The sequence below is a fragment of the Lotus japonicus genome, chromosome 2, assembly GCF_012489685.1.
Source record: "Lotus japonicus ecotype B-129 chromosome 2, LjGifu_v1.2".
Classification (NCBI taxonomy): Eukaryota; Viridiplantae; Streptophyta; class Magnoliopsida; order Fabales; family Fabaceae; genus Lotus; species Lotus japonicus.
The window spans coordinates 49431710-49447868 of NC_080042.1; positions in this window are offsets into that span (position 1 = coordinate 49431710).

Here is a 16159-nt window from a genome sequence, read left to right on the forward strand (position 1 = left end):
TCGTGTCCTTCTCATCCAGTAGCCTCAGCTCTAACTGGCTGAGCTCTTGAACTTCTTCCACGAAGGCAAGAAATTCCTTCAAGTCGTTCTTCAGCTCTGGACGTCGGTCCTCCTCCAGCAGTGTCCTCGTCAGCTCTGATATGGTTGTTGTCCCCTCTGGATGCCTTATGTTCAGGAACAAGTCCTCCTCAAAGGCCTTCCTTCTGAGCACTTCAAGTGCTTCCATGTATGATGCCATTTTTTTTTAATTGTCTGAGTTGTGAAGCTTACCCTCTTTCTCCATCGCTTTATATAGGCTTCACTTTCTCTCTGAATGTTAATGCTTCTACAGTTTCTCGAGGTTAAGTTCTTGGTAACTGACCCCTTCCTTTACTCCCTTGGCCGGTGGTAAACGTTCTTCTTTTGCATTAACTCTTCTATTTACTTCACCTAACTCTGATTCATGCATCGTTTTAATTTCTTTCTTCAAACTTAGACCTTCTCTAAGGGGGAGTACCTTGTACTTCAAGCTAAGTTTTTCACACCCTAAGCTTTTTGCTTATGACAAAAAGGGGGAGTACAACCCAGTTTTTTATGTGTAAGATGTGTTAGTGTGATTTATTTTTCTTTTGGAGAATTTAAGAGTTCCACCTTTATGACCATAGATGTGTCACTGGGCAAATACAAGGAATACATTTGACTTCTTCTGAAGTGATATTAGTTTGACTCTGACCCAAGACTCTGATACCTTGTCCGTTGACTCTGAATACTTATGCGCTCTGATTATTCTATTTCATCTATGTCATAAGTTTTTCACTCTGAACTCTTATATTATTTAGCTCAGAATCTAGACTTTTCTAACGTTTTCATCAAGTATTAGATTCAGGGGGAGCTAAGCTCAGAATCAAGCTGTGACTTGAATTCAGAATGAGCAAGATAAACTATTCACATCAGGATAAGTCTTACTCTATATCCCTAAACTCTGAGTGAATTCAGTTTAATGTTTAAGAATTGTTCATCAAAAATCTTAGTTTTGTCATCATCAAAAAGGGGGAGATTGTAAGATCAATTTTTGATCTAGTAGTACAACTCTATGTTTTGATGATTACAAGTTAACCTTTTGAGTATGAACAATTATGGTACTCTAACGTGTTTTTCTGAGTGTTCTATTTACAGGCTCTGACCTTGATTCAGTCTCACACAAATCAGAAGCACTGTGCATAAAGAGTGACCCAAGCAACGCTTTCGCATTCTCCATGTTCACTCTGAACAGTGGAAAAGCTTCAGAAGATCTGAAGTAAATCAAGCTCTGATAAGGACTCAGCTCACTTGAAGCTTTGATGATCCAGAAGATCTGACAACCAAAAGACTCTGAAGGCTCAGAAGCTTTGACGGTGTAGAAGACTCTGACGATCCAGACTCTGAAGAGTGAAGGCTCTGAAGTCCAGAAGCAACTGGCTCTGAAGACCATGTACTGATCCTCTAAAGTGAAGATCAGAAGGTACAACGGTCAGAGGATCCATGCTTCCCTCTGACTCTGATCAATCAGCCTCACAAGTTCCTATACGAAGCACTCCTCTGATCAGAAGTCTACGAGGTTAAGGTCAAGTCACTATCCAAAGTACAAAAGCAAAGTGTACTATCCTGACGACCTACCTAACATCCTCAGCCACAGCAGAAGTTGGAATTTCCAGAACTGCCCTCCAACGGTAGCATTTCCATGCAACGTTCAACCCTAATCCTTGGAGTATAAATAGTGACTGAAGACTGAAAGAAGCGGCTAGAAGCATTCACACACGCGCAAGAAATATTCAAATCCTTCTAAGCTTTCTTTCATCCTGAGTTTCATTGTGTTTACTACAAGCTTTTTAGAAGCACTTTCTTTGTAAACAAGAACTTCATATACAGTTGTATAGTTTTCCTTTAGGAGATCAAGGTTGATCTGATCCTAGAGAAGACTAAGAGAGTGAATCTTAGTGAGAGCTAAGTTAGTGTATTGTTAGTCACTTGTAGGTTTCAAGTGCAGTTGTAACACATACCTGATTAGTGGATTGCCTTCATTCTAAGAAGGAAGAAATCACCTTAACGGGTGGACTGGATTAGCTTGAGTGATTTATCAAGTGAACCAGGATAAAATCCTTGTGTGCTTTTCTATCTCTTATCTTTTAGCACATAGTTTGTTTCGAAAGATTTGTTAAAATCTTTAAGGTGGAAGTTTTATTTTGAAAACGTTATTCAAAACCCCCCTTTCTACCGTTTTTCATACCTTCAAATCCTCCAGCTGATGTTTCATCCAGAGCATCTGAGTGCTGCAAATTGCTGCTGAGATGTATTCTGCCTCTGCAGTGGATAGTGCAATGGTTGATTGCCTCTTGCTTGCCCATGAGACTAAATTGCTCCCCAGAAATTGACAATTTCCATAAGTACTTTGTCTCTCTGTTCTATCTCCAGCATAATCAGCATCACAATAACCTGAAAGCTTATACTCTGATGTTTTCTTATACATCAAGCCAAGGTTAGGGGTGCCTTTCAGATGCCTTAGGATCCTCTTAACAGCAGTTAAGTGGGTTTCCCTTGGATCTGATTGGAAACGAGCACATAAATGAATACTAAACAGAATATCTGGCCTAGATGCAGTTAAGTATAGAAGTGATCCTATCATACCACGATAGAGCTTCTAACATACTTTACCACTTGCATCTTCCTTTTCCAGAATGCATGTAGGATGCATTGGAGTCTTGGCAATTGTTGATTCTGTCATATTGAACTTCTTCAGAAGTTCCTTAGTGTACTTGCTCTGATGGATATATGTTCCTTCTGGTGTTTGATCTACTTGTATACCCAGAAAGTATTTGAGTTCTCCCATCATACTCATTTCAAATTCAGCCTGCATCATCTTAGAAAATTCTTTGCATAGAGATTGATTAGCAGAACCAAATATGATATCATCAACATAGATTTGCACAATTAAAATATCATCTTTGTAAGTTTTGCAAAAGAGATTTCTATCTACTTTACCCCTTACAAACTCGTTCTCCAGAAGGAATGAGCTGAGTCTCTCATACCATGCTATGGGAGCTTGCTTCAGACCATAGAGGGATTTCTTCAGTTTGAACACATGGTCTGGGTTCTTCTCATCTTCAAAACCTGGGGGTTGATGAACGTAGACTTCCTCTGATATATAACCATTTAGGAAAGCACTCTTTACATCCATCTGATGAAGGACTATGTTGTGATTTACTGATAAAGAGATCAGCAGTCTGATTGCTTCTAGTCTAGCTACTGGAGCAAATGTTTCAGTGTAGTCAATTCCTTCCTGCTGACTGTAGCCTTGAGCAACTAGCCTTGCCTTGTTTCTCACTGCATCTCCTTTCTCATTTAGCTTATTTCTGAAAACCCATTTGGTTCCAATCACATGGACGCTTTGAGGTTTCTTCACTCAGCTCCAAACATCATTCTTGGAAAACTGATTCAGTTCTTCTTCCATAGCCAGAATCCAGTCCTTGTCCTGAAGAGCTTCATCTATAGACTTGGGTTCAATTAATGACACCAATCCTTTCAGACTGAGCAAGGTCTCTTCAGAGGGTCTGAAGGCTGATCTGGTTCTGACTGGTTCATCTTTGTTGCCCAGAATCAATTCCTTAGGGTGTGATGCAATGATTCTGCTTTTCTTCTGAGGTTGTGAATCAGAGGGACCAGCTTCTTCTGGATCATCTTCCTCTGGCTCAGCTTCCTCCTTTTCGTTCCCACCAAAGCCAACTTCTCCTCCAGGCTTAAGTTTTAGCTCTTGGAACATACGCCTTTCTCCCGTCATGTGACGCGAGCATCCACTGTCCAGATACCATGATTGGTGTTTTAGTGGAGCTATCAAGGATATCTGCAACAAAGATAATCTTGTCCTTAGGTACCCACTTTCTGGGTCATTTCTTGTTAGTTACCCCAGAGGTTCTGATCACCTTGGGTTTCTCAACATGATAGTGTAACGGAATTTTAGCATGATATTTAGACATGGAGAAAGTTCCCTTTTTGAGAGAAGGTTTAGCAACTTTAGTAGGTACAGATTCAGGCAGTATGGTACCAGAGGAAACAAAGCATTCATACAATGATTTAGCTTTAGGCATAGTAGGCTCATTTCTATCAGGTCTAGAATAGCCAAGACCATGCATTCCATTTCTGCTTACGCCATAGATCATTGAAGCCATTAAGCTTCTATCTACGCTCTTAGCTAGGAATCTTTGAAAAGACTTTTCATACTTGGATTCATTTTTACAATCAGAGGCATCACAAGCAACTACTTCTTCTAACTTAGCAATCTGGTTCTTAAGCACAGAGTTAGAATTTACCAACGCATGATTATAATTTTTCAAATCAGAAATAATTTTCTCATGTTCAGAAGGAGTCTTTGAAGCAGCAGATAAGTCCTTTTTCAACCTCTTATGCTTAGACAATAAAGAATTATACTTATCCATAATATCAGACAAAGCATGTTTCAGTTCAGAGGTAGAGAAAGAAGCGAATACCTCATTTTCATCGTCTGAATTAGGATCTCCTTCTGATTCTGAGTCAGAGTCAATAGCTTCCTTTGACTCTGCTCCTTTGTCTTTGACAATAGCCATGAGTCCTTGGACTTCACCGTCGGAGTCAACATCCTCTGACTCTGATTCATCAAATGTCACCATCAGACTCTTCTTCGTCTTGAAGTGCTTCTTTGGCCTCTTGTCCTTCTTCAACTTTGGACAGTCACTTTTGTAGTGCCCTGATTCCTTGCACTCGAAACATGTGACTTCCTTGATTGATGACTTCTTCTGGCCTGAGGATTCAGACTTTCCTTTGGCCTTTCCAGAGCCTCTGTACTTGCTCTGCTTGTGCTTCCAGATGCGGTTGAGTCTTTTAGAGATCAGAGTCAGCTCATCTTCATCAGAATCTTCTGATGCTTCTTCAGATTCTTCTGCTTCAGCTTGGAGAGCCTTTGACTTCTCAGACTTAGCCTTCTCAGATTTGGATTTCAAGGCTATAGACTTTTTCCTCAGATCTTGCATCTCAGATCGCTTCAGCTCATGGCATTTCAAAATGCTGATCAGTTCTTCTAAACTCATACGCTCGACATCTCTCGTGAGCTCTATTGATGTCACTAAGGGCATCCAGCTTTCAGGAAGACTCCTGATGACCCTTATGACATGATCTTTTGTTGTGTAGCTCTTGTTGAGAGGTCGTATTCCAGCTACAAGCAACTGAAATCTGGAGAACATTTCTTCAATGGACTCGTTTGGTTCCATGATGAAGGATTCATACTTTTGAATCAAGGACAGCGCCTTCGATTCCTTCACTTTCTTGTTTCCTTCATGAGACATCTTTAAGGATTCAAGGATGCCCTTAGCAAACTCACGATCTGTAATCTTGTGGTACTCTTCATAAGAGATAGCACTTAGAAGAATTGCTCTAGCTTTGTGATGTTGTGAGTACAGCTTCTTTTGATCTGCAGTCATCTCTGACCTTGGGATCTTCTTGCCTTCTGCATCAACTGGACGCTCATAGCCATCCATAATAATATCCCAGAGATCTGCATCGAAACCCAGAAAGAAACTTTCAAGTCTATCTTTCCAATATTCGAACCTTTGACCGTTGAACATGGGAGGCTTTGCGTTGTATCCATCTTTTTGTGTTTCACTGGTGGTAGCCATTGTTTTTCAGACCGGCCCGGATCACTTAACACTGTTAGGTGTGGTAATCAGAACTTGCGCTCTGATACCAATTGAAGGTATGAAAAACGGTAGAAAGGGGGGGTTTGAATAACGTTTTCAAGATAAAACTTCCACCTTAAGATTTTAACAAATCTTTTCGAGAATCAAGGGTGCTTAAGATAAGAGATAGAAAAGCACACAAGGATTTTATCCTGGTTCACTTGATAAATCACTCAAGCTAATCCAGTCCACTCGTTAAGGTGATTTCTTCCTTCTTAGAATGAAGGCAATCCACTAATCAGGTATGTGTTACAACTGCACTTGAAACCTACAAGTGACTAACAATACACTGACTTAGCTCACACTAAGATTCACTCTCTTAGTCTACTTTAGGATCCGATCAACCTTGATCTCCTAAAGGAAAACTATACAACTGTATATGAAGTTCTTGTTTACACAGAAATTGCTTCTAAAAAGCTTATAGTAAACACAATGAAATTCAAGATGAAAGAAAGCTTAGAAGGTTTGAATATAGCTTGCGCGTGTGTAAGTTCTTCTCGCCGCTTCTTTCAATCTTCAACCTCTATTTATACTCCAGGGATTAGGGTTTGAACGTTGCATGGAAATGCTACCGTTGGAGGGCAGTTCTGGAAATTCCAGCTTCTGCTGTGGCTGAGAATGTAGGTTAGGTCGTCAGGATAGTACACTTTGCTTTTGTACTTTGGATAGTGACTTGACCTTTAACCTCGTTAGACTTCTGATCAGAGGAGCGCTTCGTGTTGGAACTTGTGAAGCTGGTTGATCAGAGTCAGAAGGAAGCTTGGATCCTCTGACCGCTGTACCTTCTGATCTTCACTTCAGAGGATCAGTACATGGTCTTCAGAGCCAGTTGCTTCTGGACTTCAGAGTCTTCACTCTTCAGCTTCTGGATCTTCAGAGTCTTCTACACCATCAGAACTTCTGAGCCTTTAGATCTTCTGGGTTGTCAGCACGTCTGGATCATCAGAGCTTCAAGTGAGCTGAGTCCTTATCAGAGCTTAAATTACTTCAGATCTTCTGAAGCTTTTCTACTGTTCAGACTGAACATAGAGAATGCGAAAGCGTTGCTAGGATCACTCTTTAAGCACAGTGCATCTGATTTGTGTGGATTTATGACAAGGTCAGAACCTGTTAAGATCACACTCAGAAAACACGTTAGAGTACCATAATTGTTCATATCAAAAGGTTAACTTGTAATCATCAAAACATAGAGTTGTACTACTAGATCAAAACTTGATCTTACAATACCCACCTCATTGCCACTTTATAACGCCTGGAAAGACAGGACAATCCCGTGGGACCAGACCCACCTCATTGCCACTTTATAACGCCTCGAAAGGCGGGACAAATGGACAATCCTGTGGGACCACACCCACCTCATTGCCACTTTCCCTATATGCTAAGTCAGTCAACAATCATTCCCAAACCAATAATCCATTCAGAGTAACCACATGTTATTCATATTCTCAACGAGCATAGATCAATTCAATTATGCATATTAACTCATCACATCAATATTATGAAACGAACAATGACCTAAGCCTCAGTAAACATTCAACATAAGCAAGCATACAACATTGCAAGATAGCAATATCTCAATCAAACGTCTATTAAATTAAACACTTTCATCTCAAACGCAAGCAATGCGAATAAAGCATGCAAGACTCAAGGATACTTCTATACTGAGTTACCCTTACCTTCGTGAGTAGTAGTAGTGCATAGAAATTGCGAACCTCGTGACCTCTTAGACCTCAGAAAATTAATCGCTTTCGTAAATGCAATGCTTCAAGATCCTAGCTTCTGCTCATCAAGACTCAAAAATCCTCTTCACACTCAAGACAAAAATTCAAAAATTCAAAGAGCAATGTTTAAGCAAGCACCCCACTTTTTTTTGAGAAATGCTGGCTTATCCTCCCTTTTATAGTAAAATTTCTAAACCTTACATTTCAACACCTCATGCTGCCAGGCTCCAAAGCTTTGCCAGCAAAAAATTTCTTCCGCCTACACGTAAGTTATTTTCTCCACCTCATGCTTAACTTACATAGGCTTAGTCATTGTTTTAAAAAAATGTGATAGTGAATCTTTCTTACACGTTCACTCCTTCTTAGTCCTTGTCATGCTTGAGAAAATGCTTCTCTGTCACGAATCAGAAAAGGTACATAAAAATTAAGAATATATAATATGATATAGTGGTGTTGAGGCCAATATGTGTATGAATGGATTTTGGTAGTTTATGATTTAACTCACAAAGCTAAAGAGATATATTAGGAAGACGAATCATTATCCTAAAAATTATTAGAGATTCTATGATATAATTTAAGATCACTTTTAGCAAGTTTAAGTGATCAAGAAATAGAGTGTCAGCAAAAAATACTATTGTTAAGTCACATATTAATATATATAAATCACGTAAAAAAAATTGTTACTTTTTTTTTTATGTCACGTACGTGACTCTTCTTTCTTTTTCTTTTTCTTTTCTTTTTTAATTTGTTTTCTTCTATATATTTCTTTTTTTTAAGGAAGAAATAATAATAATATTAATAATACACTAATTTATATAAACACACAATGCACAATAAACACATCAATTAAGTTTAATAGCGCTTATCGCTATTAAACTAATAAATAACTAGTTAATTAATCGCATAAATTATCCGGGTCTTACAAATACCTTACCCCAAACACCACCCCTCTCCCCTAACAACTTCCACATCCATTTCCCAAGTAAAGCTTGGTTGAATAGGACAATATTTTACACCCAAACCCTCCTTTTATTTTGGTCTGACATTCTTGCACCTTAACCATGGGATTTTTCTCTCATCCTCACTCCCCCCCCCACCCCCCATAGAAAACTTCTTTGCAAGATTTCTAATTTTTTGCCACTGAAATTGGAACTTTAAAGAAAGATAATTGAAAGAGAGGTAAAGAAGTCAATACTGAGTTTACCAAGCATAACTGCATAAGCGACCACCAAAGAAAAGGTTCTTCTTCTTCCATGGGGACAATCTCTTCCGGAAGTTCTGAATTACCATATCCCAAGACGATGTTCTTCTCGGATTTATCCCCACCATTATACCCAGATATAGAAAAGGGGATAGTCATGGTTCTACAATTTAGCAGCTCGCCATACCTGCTCAAAACCACCTCAGATGTGGCTATCATGGCTAGTTTGCTCTAAAGAGGTTGACTTTAAGACATGAAGTCAGTTCAAATCACCTTAAAACACCCTTCACTATGCTTATATTCCTTGTTTATGCATGACAAATGATGAGTGTGTTTTCCTTCAAATGTGATATTTCAATTCCATCCTTACCCATTTGTACCCTTGAAATAGATCCAGATCTAGTGCTTTCTTCATAAATCCTCTCATCCCTTCCGCCACAATTAGGAATAAGAAAGGGGGCTAGCGGATCCCCTTGTCTCAATCTCTTCTGCATTATAAACTCCTCAGTCAGGCTACCATTGAAAAGATTCGAAACAAAGCCTAATTCAACAAAACATTTCATCCAACTTATCCACCTTTCACCGAAGCCCATTATGTCCATCACGTAGTATAGAAAATCCATGTTCACAGAGTCATAGGCCATTTCGAAGTCTATTTTAAAAATTATTTTCGCCCTCTTAGCTTCATCTACTATTTCATTTGCAATGAGTACCGCATCTAGCATGTTCCTAACCCCTACCTAACCAAATTGATTCCCTACTACTACTGACCTTATGACACCTCTAAGCCTACTTGCTTGTACTTTAGGCAGAATCTTATACATGCAACCTATAAGTGAGATTGGTCTACAGTCACCCAATCCACCTGGAGCCTCAACCTTTGGAATTAACGTCAGGAAAGATAGATTGCACCCATTGGTAACCTAGGATTCACCCAAAACTCATCCATTAGCTTAGAGACATCCGACATCATTGTAACACCCCAACTTTCGGGGGTCACAATAGTAACCTTCATCAAAATAAATATGCAACAATTTTTATAAGTAGTTTGCAAAACATTTCTAAAACATGTCGTGCATTTCTAAAGCATAAATAAATATACATCCAACCTCGACCAAGGCAAGTACCCGGAGGTAACAACGAATGAACATAACATATACAACATATCAAAAAATAATTAGACTTGACAATGAAATCTAGTATGCAAAGACTTCATAAATCTGATATACTCACTATGATCCCCACACAGGAGAACTGTAGGGAAGCACCAAAACCTACCCTGACTCTCAATACAGACTCGTAAAAAATTGTCCTGCATGATTCGGCCAACAACGATAAGTTCTCTACCGAAAATACTCTAGCCTTACGCTTAAATCTACTCTTACTAGCCTGCCACAGGTCCTCCACTAGACTCTCATAATTATTCTACCGGAAATGTTGTATTACACGACTGGGTGCTATCGTCTATTGCACGAAGTCCGTTTGTGGCGGTTTCAAACCGCTTGTAATGTGAAAAATTCCAGAAACCATCACTCGTATTTTTGCATTTTGTGACAGTTATACGTTTCTGGCAGTTCTAAACCGCCAGAAAATGTGAATCGTGCATAACACGATAAAAAGATGTCGTGTCATATAGCACTGCTCTTATTCTACTCCTCTCTTGATGAACTTTCCTCATCGGTCAACCCAACGACATACTCGCAGTAGTATAGCATCTGCTCACATCATCACCTATCATCGTCTGGTGGTTGTTGGCCACCAAAAACACAAGCCATGTAAACAGTATTGTTGAGCACAGCAACACGAGATATAATCTCATATCCTCATAACCCAAACAATATGTTATCACTTCAACACAATCATCGAACATACATAATCCATATCTCATACTTAGTTGAATGTTTATGCTCGTGCAATGAAATTTCTCAAATGATCCGGATCTATGCCAAACCTCGTTAGATAGGTGAAACAATCAATGTCACTGATAAATGCCAGTTGGTAGGCCGAGCACCTCCCAATCAATCTGACACAAGCCTAGTGTAGATCATCTTAGACTCAGAGTGTCACTTACAACCTAGCATCGTCAAGCTAGTCCAAACTCTTTGTCGACAGTCTCACTTGCATATGTCGAGAGATATACCCTCTTGGTACACTCCAATTGAAGATCGGTTTTATGACCGTCTCAACCCTCAAAGAGGCTCGATCTTCTGGTCGTCCCAACTCATAACATATGTATGCATATAGTGCATTATGGTTAGCCAAACAATGGAACGTCTTCTCAAATATTCGCGTTTGTAGATCACGGTTCTCTTCTCTATGTTACCTGTAGGTAAACGTCGACTTCCCGAACAAGCTTCTTTATAGCAAGGAATGTCTTCTGCACCCTAGTGGCTTCTCACACCACAACGATTCATCCTCTTGATGATCAGATTTCCAACTCAATTTTTCTTCTAAACTTCTTAGATCGTCTATCTCTCCCCTTTTCAAACCTTTTCCAATCATCAAATTTTTCTTCTTGTCAAAACAAGTCTCTCAAGTTATGAAAGGTTATTTTCATTATGACAAGTTATTCTCAAATCTTTAAGTTTTCCTTCCTTTTCCAATACTTAGAAGTTTTTTTTTTCTAAAACATCCCTCCCCTAAGGGTAATTTCCACTAGGCAAGTCCTAAGTTGTCCTTCTCGAAGTGATTCTCTTTATATTGTAAAAGTGTTATCACTTGGATTAGTTTTATTGTGATGATTTGTTCTTGAAACTTAAGTCTTTTCTTCTTTTTCCAAAACTTGTCAAATTTCTAAAGATTCCCTTCCCCAAAGGATAACTCCTCAAGGAAAATATCGACCCTGCAACAATAGCAATGGTTTAGACCTCTCATCGAAAACTTACATGCTAACGCTCATAAACACTTTTTGTTCACAATCCGCAAATAGTTAATTCACAAAGCATAATAGACAATTATAGCAGTACTTTACACATGCATACTATCCATTTAATCAGCCTCAATATCAATCAATATCTCAAACAACATGCTTCAATATTTAGCACTATCCCAATCATCCCAATCAGCAGTCCTCAATATCAATCAATATCTCAATCAACATGCTTCAATGTCAATATCTCAATCAACAAGCTTCACATCGTCACCCATTATGAACAAGTAAGCATACAAAAATGCCTTAGGCATCAACCAACATGGGCACACCCTATCATACAATCATGGCAACATTATTCTATCTATCTAGAAAACGGTAAATTGCCCTCACCTTAGGCGCTTTCCTTCCTAAGCTGCGACTCTTATTCGATCACGTCTTTTCTCTTCGTGTCGTCTCGCTTCTTCCGTGCTGTAGCTTCGTCACAATGCGCTTCTGTTCTTTGTATCCTTCACAAGTACACTTAATGTAGTCATTAACTTAGATAACTAACACATACAAATATTTTTCAACTTAATTGATTATCACATAGGTAAGCTCAGAAGAAGGGTTTCTTGAAATTCTGGCAGACGTAAGGACATATGTTTTACACGTTGTCTAGGACATCACGATGTCTAGGACATCTTGTATAACATATTACCATTAGAAAAAAAATTTGACAGAATTGTAAAATAACTGCAAAAGAACACACATGATTGTTAACTAGTTCGGTGCAAATTCACCTACGTCTGGAGGGTTTTCACCCGAGAAAGATAATCCACTATATCAGATAATCAAGTGCACAAGGTCTTAGATGAATAGCCCCTATTCATAGCCCCTTTCCCTATTTCTTTAGTGTCTTATTACTTAGTCCTTCCTCTAAGTATGAGAGTCCCTCTCACTTTCTCACACAATCACTGCCACAGTGATTGATCCCTTAGAATCAGAGTAAAGACAGATCACACGATCAAAAAAACCACACAAACTACTCTTAGCCTAACCAGATTCAGTAAGAGCTGCTAAGAGAGTTACACAAAAGTACACAGTATGAACTCACAAGAAAACCCTAATATTTTCTCTGCTTAAACTCGTAAGCTATCAGCTAGGTCTTGGTATTCACATATAATAGTTCCTCAGGCCTTGTCTTTGATGGGCTTGAGTAACAAAGAGTCCATAACACAAACAGGGAGCCTATCTTTTTAAAGCAGCAACAAATCTCTTATTACTAAGATTTGAACAAAAGATAAGCCTTCCACAGACAACCGTTAGATCAAATCTGCTGGAATCAATTTGATCACACTTGACATATCCATTATACAGCGCGCAGAAGCCTTATAACAAACCCTAGCTTGTTGACCACTTGATCAATCCAACGCTTCTGAGATAAACCACTTAATCACACACAGCAAGCCCACAGGGACAAATGTTACATCCAAGATGCTACAACATCGTGTCCCACATCTTGCCACAGAAACACTTAGCTAAAATGTAGACAACCCAAGACAAAGAAACAACATGTAAAATATCTATCTATGTCATGCACGTAAAATACAATCTCCAAACTTTTATGTAATCTCTTTCACGGTTCTCTTTATACATATGACTCACTCATCAACCCCTTTTACGCGCATCATAAGGCTTTGTATACCACTCTTACATGACACACCTCAAACTCTCGTGCATCCTTTTACCAAATTATACAACTACACAATTCTAATTCCTCAGTCTTGCATCTCATAAGTTAGACTCACTAACTCTCATCACGAGATCCCTACAAAACCTTAGTTAGACCTTCAAACCGAACAACTCTCCCATCTTATAATCATGAAAATGTCTAAAGGCCTATAAGCAGTTTAATCCATTAACCAATAAATCACTATTTGAAAATCATAACATATCTAATTAACTAAAATAGAATTAAAGTGTAACACCAACACTTTGTTTCTACCTTTAATTATTGCTCCCTGGAGGTAGTTTCCAATATTAATTTTAAAGACCCAAGAATTTTCCAAACATAATCCTTAAAACTCATGAGTTGTATTCAAATCTTCTAGTACATCATAGGAGGGCATGTCCTTAACTCCTCAATAGTTAGCTTGTTAACCAGATCAACTATAATTCTATTGAACCCTTTTAAGTTTAACACAACAAGCATACAGACAATTCTTCCACCAGTCCCTCACCCATCAGGCCACCCTTGTTAAGTGCATATCCCATACATAAATACTACAAAATTCCTTATTATTGAAGATCACATTGTTCCCTTCTATCTCTTTCCACTCCATCAATAACTCATCCATCCCTCTCGACACTGCCCAAATAGCCCCCCTCCAACTCCATACTCTCACACCATGCCTTCCCAATTCTATAACAAAGCAAACAAAAGATGACTCGTAGAAAAGGGTTAATCATCTAATTGGTCCCTGTGGTTGTGTGGCCATCTGAAATTAGTCCCTCCCTAGAAATCTAAGTCCTCGGGTTTGGAAAGTGGGTGGAAATTAGTCCCTCCGGCGAGGACCTGCTACACACACTTTTTCAAACGCGAGGACTTAGATTTTCAGATTTTCCGAGGAGGGACTAATTTCAGACGGCCACACAACCACAGGGACCAATTAAATGATTAACCCCGTAGAAAATTATCAAAATACTACACGTATCTATATCGAGCAAAGTAATGCCCCGCTGTAATAAACAATCTTTGGTGGCCACCCTATTCTTCTAGAGCTGCCACATGAACAATGCAACTTTTGAAGGCAGCACCCAACGCAACTGTTTCAATACCAGCCAATCCGCTATAGAGAACCATATATCCTCCACCACACTACACAATGCGACTTTCACTAAGTACATCCCTATTGAGTCACCTTTCCAGTACAAAATATTAGAGGCATAATTAGGAACAAAAACATGAATTAGATCAGAAAACTGATCATATTGTTCAAGCTCCCAATCCAAGAAACTCTTTCTGAACGCAAAGTTCCACACCAACCTCCATTTTCTACCTTCCCCACCTCAGACTCCGACGTTGTCTTATTCAAAGCTAAAGCAAATACACTTGGATAATTATCCTTTCGTGCCACATCCCCAACCCATATATCACTCAAAAACTTGACCTCATCCCCTTCCCCACCTTCACAACCAAGCCATTCACGAAATCTGTAACGCACCGATTTTCAAGGGTTACTTAGTGATCCAAAAGTAAATTAAACATGCTAACAAACTTTCGAAAACATAAAGATGCAGGTATATTTTTTTTTGAAACATATACCTTTTAATATTTTCCAAAACATGCTCTAACAATGCATAGTAATTACCCAATAATACATACCCTTACATCAATGAATATAATTACGGTGGGAACTCCAAAAAAAGTATAAAAGGGCCTCATATACCAAAGAAGCTCCCCGCAATCTCCACACGACTAGTCTCTGAAGCAGTAGCCCGTCGTCACATCATTTCCCAATGACTTCTCCTTGCGTGCATCCATCGGTCTCTTATTCCCCCCTTTAGAGCGGCGTCGTCGAACATCCATAATAGAGATGCGCAAGGGTCAACTTCTATACCACAGTCATATTTTGGGCTTGCACACATACAAGCAGGTATAGGCATGTATATTCACATACATAAGAACCTAGGAAGATTCTTACCTAATAGCATACTCGTACGTTCTTAAGGAATTCTAGGTATAGCTTAGAATAAGGCAAGCACTCCAACAAGCAAGGCACAAGGCAACCACCGATACTCCAACATCAACGACGTTCAAGGGAACCTACGTGGTCTCTATTGTTAGTGTATGCAATATGCTCAATGCAGTTTCAACATGATCCGGATAAACACCAACTCCATACAAGGAAGGCGGGACAAAAACCCATTCCAGCAGTCAATTGCCACTTCTATAATGACCCATTCCAGCAGTCATTTGTGATCGATTCGCAGGACCCATTCCAGCAGTACCCTCGATCTATGCAATGTTATGTCCATGATTAGCCACACAATGCAGTTATAGTCTCTTGTCGTTTGATCACCAACTTATAGGTGTCAACGGTTATCTGTAACCACGGTAGCCCAACCATCTTAGGTTCTGTGTTCGATCTCATTCGTTCAATATCACCCATCATACATGAGTTTCACCCATACATTGTAAACATTTGGGTAAATATCAAGTCATACTTCATTAAGCATCATATGAACATAATTCATGGCATATAATCATCATGGAGTCATAGAAGTTCAACATGTTATGGTTCAACAAGTATTCGTGTTCTCAAACATCAAGGCATATAAGCATTTCATCATTCATCGTGTTCATAACAAGTCTTCATGTAAAACATGCATTCTTGACTCATAAATCTCATATATATCATGCATAATATTCAAAGTATTCATCCATGATCAATGGCATCTCAAAAACATTCCAAAACAGGACCCAAAACGTCACAAAATGAAGGTTTAACAGGCCTTGTACGCACATGCATGTAGACTTAGTGGCTTGGCTTCCTGGCACGCATATGCGGTCAGAAGCCTTCACGTATGTGCGTTCTTTGAGCTTCACACACATGCCTGCAGTGCAGCCAGGTACACTGATTTCCATTCTCTTCTTGGTTTTTAG